General features: G+C 35.3%; 1 pseudogene; it reads right to left on the reverse strand.

Moving 5' to 3' along the window:
• Positions 1–751: 751 nt before the first annotated feature.
• LOC142636849 (G-type lectin S-receptor-like serine/threonine-protein kinase RKS1) lies at positions 752–4,402 on the reverse strand (annotated as a pseudogene).
• Between the last annotated feature and the right edge of the window lie 5,433 nt (positions 4,403–9,835).

The raw sequence follows: 9,835 nt of genomic DNA on the forward strand, positions 1-9,835 counted from the left end.
CCCTTTAATTGAATATTGTGCGACAGCTATAAAAAAACAAATGATCAATTTTAATATATTTTTTTTATAAAAAAAACTCAACCTTAACCAACGCAATTGAGTACTTATTAACGGAACTCTTTATAATATTACTTTTCCAAGTACACACAATCAAAAGATTTTTGACAAAATCCGATACTTGGTCTCATTTGATCAGACATGAGTTAGGTTCAGTGCATCAGTGCACTGGACATAAACTTAAGCTTGTTTGATCACACTTGTTTGACATATTATGGTTCAAGAGGTCCAAACCAATTGTAAGTACATGTGGTGATAGAAAAATTAACTTTATGTTAGTCTATGGTTAAGTAGGGTTAATTCAGGTTTTTCTAATATATAAAGCAATTAAGTCAATTTTGTACCAAATGCTATTTCAGTTTGGTCAAGGAAATGGTATTAAAGTGGTTGAATATATATATATATATATATATATGAATTGATAGGGTGGGATACGGTTAGCTGTTGGTTTGTCCACCCTTTGTGGAGTGATCTTTAGTGTGCCCCTTGCCATGACCTAATATAAAATTCAAACTTAAAGAAATTTTGAGTCAAAATATGCAAGCGTTGTAGGTGATTAGATTAGCTTTTAACATGTGAGGATAAACAGCAAACACATTCCCATCGATTGATTATGAAGATGATGTTTAATATCCATCGAAGACTGCACGTTTGGCTTTTATCTTTCCTTTAAAATTCTTATGTTTGGCTCTGAATTATTGTATGGAGCTCAGAAATTTGTCTGTAGGTTACATAATTCTGCAATACCTTTCACTTATTAGTATATGAGGCTTGCACTCCAGTTATAGATCTTGAAAGGTCAGAGGAGACTACATTCCACTGAAGTAGGCTGTATTCACCAGCATTTATATTTTAATTTTGAATTGCTTGGTACAAAAAGGAAAGAAAGAAGGGAGAAAAAAGAATAAGAAATTATATAATTGTTCTTTAATACAAAAAGAGTAAAATGTTAATTTGTCCCATAAATCCATGTAGAAGCAATAAGATACAGCTAACTCAAATCTTCAACTTTAGCGAGCTTCAAGCTTAGTTATTGTCACGGCGTCTATAGAGTGAGATCCCACTCTTGTGGTTGATCCTAGATCATTGTCAGTTCTTCTGAAAATGAAAGCAGGTTGTTTTGGAGAAGAAAGAGTTATTTCACTACTTAGCATGAGATGAACTGCCAACATTGTTGGTCGATCCATTGCATCTTCTTGCACACATAAGAGCCCAACTTGAATGCATCTCAAGACTTCTTGAGAAACAAATGACTCATTTAGTAATGAATCAACTACATCCATGGCTTTATCTTTTCTCCATAGTTCCTAGACCTATATGGGTCATAACATTATTTATAAGGGGTTGTGTTATAAATGCAAGTGATAAAGATTGGTGGTTTTTCTTACTTACATGCCCGATCAAAGTTAGGGAAGTATGCTCCTGATATGAACTGTTGTTCTTCTGGCCACTTACGATCTCCAACAATATGACACCAAAACTAAAGACATCTGATTTTGTTGAAAATTTTCCAAATACAACATACTCTGGTGACATATAACCACTGCATGTAAATGATATCAAAGAACATCTTAAAGCTCACATAGGCCTTTATTTTCTGTATGTGTGATAAGTGTGCAAGTTTACATGTGTGAGCAAATGTGTTTGTGAGTTGCTTACTATGTTCCGACAACTCTGTTTGTCTTGTCTTGAATCTGGTTCCCTTTGAATATACGAGCTGTGCCAAAATCAAAAATTTTGGGGTTCATCTCACCATCTAGTAGAATATTGCTGGTTTTAAGATTCCTATGAATAATTCTTACTCTTGAGTCTTGATGAAGATACAAAATTCCACGAGCAATCCCAACGATTATTTCAAAGCGTTTCCTCCAATTTAGCAATGAACTTCTTGTAGGATCTACAACAAAATTTTCCACCAATGTGCTCAAAATGTGATTTAAATAGTGTTGAAATATGTAGTTTTATGTACTTTAAATAAATTATTCGGACATATATAATAAAATAAAAGAAAATAAAATAGACAATGGAAATAGACTTTTAGCAAAATATACCAAAAATGAAGGAGTCCAAACTTTTGTTGGGCATGTACTAATAAATTAGCATCTTTTCTTCCTCTTGAATGCAACAGACAAAATTTTTGACAAGATTCCTATGTTGAAGTTTTGCAATCAAAGTAACTTCATTTTTAAATTCTTCTATTCCTTGCCCTGAACTCTTGGATAGCCTTTTTGCTGCTATTTGTTGTCCATTAAGTAATTGACCCTGAATTCATGATCCAATATAAGCTTACTCATAACTATTAGTTTTAAGCAATTGAGTTCAATGCCTATATTTGCTACTTCGATAAGTTATTTCTTAACTTTTGAAACTTTCCACCTTCATTCAGACCCTCACGTAATTGGAATGTGAAATAAAGAAAAATAGGCAAGATATCAACAATGTCATTATGAATTGTAACTGTTCCTTAAAAACAGAGCCAAAACCGCCTTGCCCAAGTTTGTTGGACGGAGAGAAATTGTCAGTGGCAGAAACTATGCAACTTAGAAAAAAAATCGATAAATCAGGATGTCTACTATTGTCCTCAAGCTCATTCCCCTCCAAATAGTCTTTGGTGCCGATAAAAGATAATGATTGATTTTGCAAATTCCTCTTCACTGTCCTACGACATATTGATAGGAATTGCTCACTATAATTTTGCAATTAAGCATTTATATACCTCACATGGTGGACAAATCTAATTACTCCTGTGTGTGTATTTGTTACCTTTTTTTTTCCTCTTCGTTAGCCACATGTAGACTATCAAGGACACCAGAAACAATGGCACAAAAATAGATATAATTATAACAGCCCTCCGCTCCTTGGGGCCAAGAAAACCTTTGGAGTTCCTAGTGTAAGTAGCTGGGAAAAAGAAAACCGATGAATATTGAATCCACAATCCAAAAGATGAAAATAGGCAGAAATGAGAATTTATGAAAAATTCAAGCAGGAATAGAAGGCTAACTAACTCCGTTGCGTCCACACGTACATTTAGATCCCACGGTTCTAATGTATTCTCTGAAATGTCCATCAATTCACCATACCATGCCAAACAGCGGGTGCCCTTCCCATCAATATTCATGCTGGCTGTGCAAGAACAATTACTCAAGCATGCCTTCTCGCACTCTGAGCTACTAATACTCATGTCCATCCACGCTGCATTGAATGAATCTGGACCCTTCAAACGTGTCAACTTCACAAACCCTTCTCCATTTCCACACATAGAAAACCCCGGCTGCTTCCTTACACACCCCCCAGAACCATCTCTGAGATACCAATCCTTTGGTGACTTGGGTTCATACCCTGGCAAACACGTACAGTCGAACTTATTAGAATTGTCCTCTGAATCAAGAACACATTTACTATTTGGACCGCAGTGTCCATAGTTGTCACACCGGTATTTACGTGCTGACCAGGATTCCTTCCGTTGAAGATCATCATCATTCCACATAAGGTTTTGGAGCAATCCAGAGTTGTCAACCACTAGTCTAGAAATGATGGAGGGGACGTCCAAAAAGTATGCGTAAGATACTTCATCTTTGTTGTTAACAAAATCGTTATAAAAAAGCGATGAGACTGATGCTGCTGCTGAAGATGATGTTTTCCAGGGCCATGGATCTGACCGCCAATAAAGGGTCGAACCCTTATACAAGGAGACCTGTGGAGTGCCAGTAGGATTCATCTTATAGAAGTAGTCCCCAGTTCCGGGGTCATCTTCTGACTTCCAAGATGTCAAGAACCTGTCTAGCCCAATTATCCGATTCAACCCAAGCCTCATGTTTGGAAGCAAAGTGTCTGTAGGATAGTCAAAGCTTTGCCATAACACCTATTTGTTATTGCCCTGGATCAATACCAGGTTTCCTGAATCTTGAAGCTGAGCAACACAGGAGGTTGTCTCTTGGAAAGAAACATTTGTAGACCAAAGAAGACGGTTAAAACTGTCATGGAGGACAAGATTTCCAAACTGGTTGATGGAGAGAACTCCAGAGGAATCTTTGACAGGATCATTCCTGTTCGCAACCCAAACAACAGTTTGTTTTGTCACTTTAACATACCAGATACCAAGATACCAATAGCTGGAGTTGCTGGGGCTGAAGAAGCCTAAGGCAAAATTATTTTCTTTGGAAATCAAAGATTGGCCATCCTTGATGGATTGGTCTGGTGTGAAGGTGTTAAGGGAAGTGCAAAATGGAAACAAAAGAACGATCAGAATCAAGGACATGACTATTTTTTCAGCATCCATGTTTCTGTTAGTTTCACCCTACCAAAAGAGCTAGAGAGAGAGAGAGAGAATTATGAAGTCCTCTCTCTCTTTCTCTGATAGCAGCTGTCTCTGACCATTTTGTTTTTTTAGGACTAAGCATCCCTTCTTTCAAACCAAAAAGTAGCATGACAACAAGGATATTACATCAATTCAATAAGCCAGCTTACAAAGTCAACAAGAATCATCAGTCAACCAGAATTACATCTAATCGATAAATTTCTCATTTTGAAAATTGACCGCTGAAAAGTTATCCCAATGTATATTGTAAATTGTAGAGTTTGAGACACTAGTATGCCTATTGGCATGTCAAATTAAAATTTTGTATCTGATGAAATAAAATTTATGACATGTTTGTTCAATGCTATGGAATAGTAATAATTTAATATACATATAATGTTCAAACATGTTGTATCACTATCTATTATATAGCGCAGCTAGTTAATTATTTACGCATGTATGACAATTACTTTTTTCTTTTTCTTTTTTTCTTTTTCCTTTAAATCTTTGTGGTGCTATTGTGCAGTGGACTGGAATACATTTTTTATTAGCATAGCGTGGTTGGTTTATCAACTCAAGGAGGTACGTGCTTCCTTTGCCTTGTGTGACAGAGAGGCAACTTAGCATCTTAATCATACTGACATTTACTATTTAAAGAAACAAAAGTAATAGGCTTCAAACTCCAAACTTGTGATCATATATAGCTTGCTGAAGAATAATTTATTTGTTAGGGATCTATTACATTTCATGGACTCATCAAAATCTCACATGCACCCAAAAGAGTTGGTTAATTTGGCTCTTTGGTGATTTCATTTTGTGATACACAGATTGTAAATTACTAACCTAACTTGGGGTTGATTTCTTTGGTCAAGTTAAATGATGTTGTGCCTAAAAAAGCCCATCTTATTATTATTATTATTATTATTATTATTATTATTATTATTATTTTAGACCATAAGATAGATAATTAAGACCTGTTACCCCCATTGGTCTTGTGAAATATACAACAAAGTTTATAGGGAAAATTATACTTTACTCTCCTCCACTATGACTCCTTTTTTCACTCACCCCTAAACTATGAGAATGAACATTTTACTCCTCTAAACTATACTCCCTTTTACACTTATCCCTATAAATTATGAGAATGCACACTTATTACCTTAAGCTATTACCCGTGGGATAAGGTGCAAACTAATACATGATTAAGAGTTTAGGGGGATGAAATATGCATTCTCATAGTTTAGGGGGTTAACTGCAAATGGAGGTATAGCTCAGGGGGTAAAGTGTAATTTCCTCAAGTTTATAAAAGTTGCATGAATGCAAAGTTAATTTTGATAAGGAAACTATAGTATCTCCAAGACTCCAACTTCTGGTCTGATGTTAAGGTGTCAAGGGAAACGCAAAATGGGAAGAAAAGAATTATTAGAATCATATACATGACCAGTTTTTCAGCATCCATGTATGTTGTTATTGGTCTTTCACTTAAGATAACTTTTTGGGGGGTTTGGGGCAAAAAAATATTGATATTTGGTTTGATTGAGGATTGTGAAGTCTTCCTACAAAGAGAGAGAGAGAGAGACAGTTATGAAATCTTTTCTCTCTGATCCCTGTCTCCGACTATTGTTTCTTTTAGGACCAACCGCATCGTTTTTTAAACAAAAAAGTAGCGTATCAAAATGGAAATTGCATCTAGTCAATAAGCCAGCTTACCTTTCACTAAGCATCACAAGTTAACCAGAATCGCTAATTGGAAGCACAATTTTAAAATTTAAAGAAAGGTGTTACGTCCACAACATTTTCAAACATAAATCATAGATGGTTAGTTGTTATTGGTTCTAATTTGAACTTACCACTAAAATTACTTATCTACCCCACCAATAACAACTTGTAATAACTTGCTACATAGAATTTGTTGTGAAAATGTTGTGGACATATCATGTCTCAAATTTAAAAGAATATCAAAGTGAAAGGTTCAATTAGCGTATAAAACACCAATGAACGTTTAGACCCCAAATACAAAATTACCAACACAAGCTTATACACAAACAATATATGTGCAGAAAGATGAATATAAGCTAAACCCAAATTGGTAAAACACTCTAAACAAAATCAATCACAAACACAATAGTAATTAAAAGGTAAAAAGTAAGGGAAGAGAGATGCAAATACAAAGATAACACAACGATGTGTTATCGAAGAGGAAACTGAAATACTCGGCAAAAAACCTCTCCGCCGCCCTCCTAGCAGTCAAATAATCCACTAAAGAATGAAGTTGGGAAACAACATATCCACTAGAAAGTCCTTGATCCAGAAGTCGTGGAAGAGGAGGGGGTCGGAGGAAACAGCATATCCTAAGCCAGCCTTATCAGAACTAGGCTTTTGAGCACTCAATACCTCATCAAGCTATGCAGTAGACATCCTCTCTATTTGAGTTATATCCTAACTAAGCTCAACCTCGAGATTCTTGACCTTCTCTTCTAATGAGGTGTTCTCCACAACAAGAGTCTCAACTAAACTTGTAGTCTCATCTAGTTTGACTAACAGATTAGCTTTTTCAGTTTTTACCTCATTAAGCTCTTTTTTACAACGATGAGAAGTCTTTTCAAATTTTATAAATTCAGTGCATATCTTATCATAGGCTTCTTGAAGGGTCATTTTCTTGAATGCTTCATTATCAGAGGAATCCTCACTCTCCACAATCATCTTATCGGTTGCGGCAGCAAAAGCTATAATGTGACCACATTCATCCGTATACTCATCGAAAGAGTCATCCTCAATATCACTCCAGGTAGTGACCAACCCTTTATCTTTTGAATTCTTGGTATTTTTCTTCATAAGATAGCTTGGGCACTCTATCCTCATATGACCAAAATCTTTGCACTCATGGCACTAGATAAGGGGTTTCTCATTCTTACCATTCCTAGAGGATTTAGATTTCCTAGGAGGTTTGTTCTTATCCTTTTTCCTAAATTGAAGAAGCTTGATAATCTCATCAGCTATGAAGGTTAAGTCCTTATCCTCATCCTCATCTTCATTTTCATCTTCAGAGTCACCACTCGCTTCCTCTATACCCTCAAGAGCTAAGTTTCTACTCTTTCCACCTTTTCCCATTAAACCTAATCCCATCTTATAGATTTGAAGGTTCCCTACAAGCTCAGCTAAAGGAATTTGATCAATGTCCTTTACTTCTTCAATGGTAGTGATCTTGGCATGGAATCTTTCAAGTAAAGACCTAAGAATTTTTCTAATAATTTTCGATTCTGTTATAGATTCTCCAAGGTTGAAGACAGAATTCACAATATCCTTAAGTTTAGTATAGAACTCATCAAATGTCTCATCCTCCTCCATCCTTATTTCTTCAAAACTACTAGTGAGTCTTTGAAACTTCACAGTTTTTACTGCCTTGGTACCTTCATAGGTGATCTCAATAATGGTCCATGCTTCCTTGGCAATTTCCGTGGATGATATTTCCTTGAATTCCTCATTGGTCACCACATAATACAAAGCATTCAAAGCCCTACTATTGAAATTTGCCACAATGGTTGTTGCTTCATTCCAATCCACCAGCGCTTCCTTTGGCTTAATCCAGCCAACTTCAACAGCTTGCCATACTTGTTCACCTAGAGTCTGCAAAAAAACTTTCATACGAACTTTCCAGTACGCATAATTAGTGCCATAAAATAAAGGAGGAATCAAAAAAGATTGGCCATGATTCATGACAATGGTGGTCAAGGATCACACTCAGAAAATTAATCCAATCAGAGTGTACCTGCTCTGATACCACTTGTTAAAAAATTTAGACCCCGATTGATAGAATTAATAAGTTTAAACCCAAGTTGTTAATTAGATTTATTATGTATAAAACTTGTTAAAACAAACAAACATCAATACCATGTCAAAATCATGCACATCGGAAAAGTAAATAAGACAAAATATGAGGATCCAGGAAAATCAATGAAACAAACTAGTTTTACAGTAAAAAACCTGTGAGAAACCTTCTAGAAAAGATATTCACTATAATAAAGAGAAGTTTTAGATCTAATACAAAACATTTTTCCCTAGACTCTACAATCCTCATAGATGAACTTATAGCAGAAACCTTCTACCGCTTCAGATATGAACGCCACCAATGATGCACGGATCATAGTACGTGACTAACTCCTTTATTTGAATCCCAGTACGTGACTCACTCCTTTGCACAAATCCCAGGATATGAGTCACTCACCAACTTGAGAAAGAAGAATGTTGGCTGCAATGGTCTTCACTTCATCAACGATAAAGATCAAGAAGCACTTGGTTACAAACCCTAAGACACAAAGACGCAGCTTCTTTTTGAGAGAATAAGCACTCGATCACTTCTTGCATATGTTCTCCGTGTATTCTCATATGTGACGGCCTTTAAAATAATCCTTATATATATCTAGGGTTGTGAGAAAAGAAACCTACACATTTCGTAATTCTCGATAGATAGAATCTGTCGAGAGCTGTTGGGAATCTATCTAACTTTATTGAACAGTCCTTCTTCACTTGTTTCTTGGTTCAATCTTCATGGCTTTAATACTTGGCTTGAACAACATGTTTTTTGAAGTATTAAACACATCCTAGATCTACCCAATTACAAGTAAAGTAAGTTTTGTCAAAGGATTAGCGAATTACATAAAATATATCCTTAACAAAAAGCATAATATTTGGATGACCATATTGATTAACACACAATCACATGTACAAAGTTTAATAAAGATTTGCATGTGGTGTGTGCAACTAGTTAGTGTATGAGATACATAAAAGGTGATATGTAGACAATAATTAAACAAATTTTCTACATCATCAATCACATTAATTAGTTTAAAAATGACTATCATCTAAAGAGCTACATCATATAACTCCTACATCTCTTGGAAAACACGCTTACAATCATGTAAAAGCATTTTTTTGGCTTTTATTTTGAATTTCCTTATGATTTTTCTTAATCTTTTTGAAATCAACACCTCATTTAATCTTACTATGCAAGTGCTACACTTTATGGAGCATGGCTTTTATAATTTGCACACAAGTGTTCATGATTGACAAGTAATAGTGGTGAAATGGTTATTTATGCCTTTCTTCTAGGATTTTTTGGCCCTTATAGTCAAAAGAATGTGCTAACACCAATTACTTGACAAAGAGACTCAAACTTGCTCCTATCAGGAGGTTTGGTAAAGAAGTCAACATTCTGACGTTCAATAGGGATATACTCATGACCAACAATTTTCCTTTCAACAAAATTCCTAATAAAGTGATATCTAATCTCTATATGTTTGGTCCTAGAATGCTATACCAGATTCTTAATGATATCGATAGCATTAGAGTCATCACAATATACAACCATAGTGTCTTGTGATAGACCATAATCACCAAAGAGCTTTTTCATCCAAAGAAGTTGTGAGCAATAACTTCCAGTAATATTTTCTGCTTCTGCAGTTGACAAAGAGACAAAGAGAC

This window comes from Castanea sativa, chromosome 5 (genome assembly GCF_040712315.1).
Source record: "Castanea sativa cultivar Marrone di Chiusa Pesio chromosome 5, ASM4071231v1".
Lineage (NCBI taxonomy): Eukaryota > Viridiplantae > Streptophyta > Magnoliopsida > Fagales > Fagaceae > Castanea > Castanea sativa.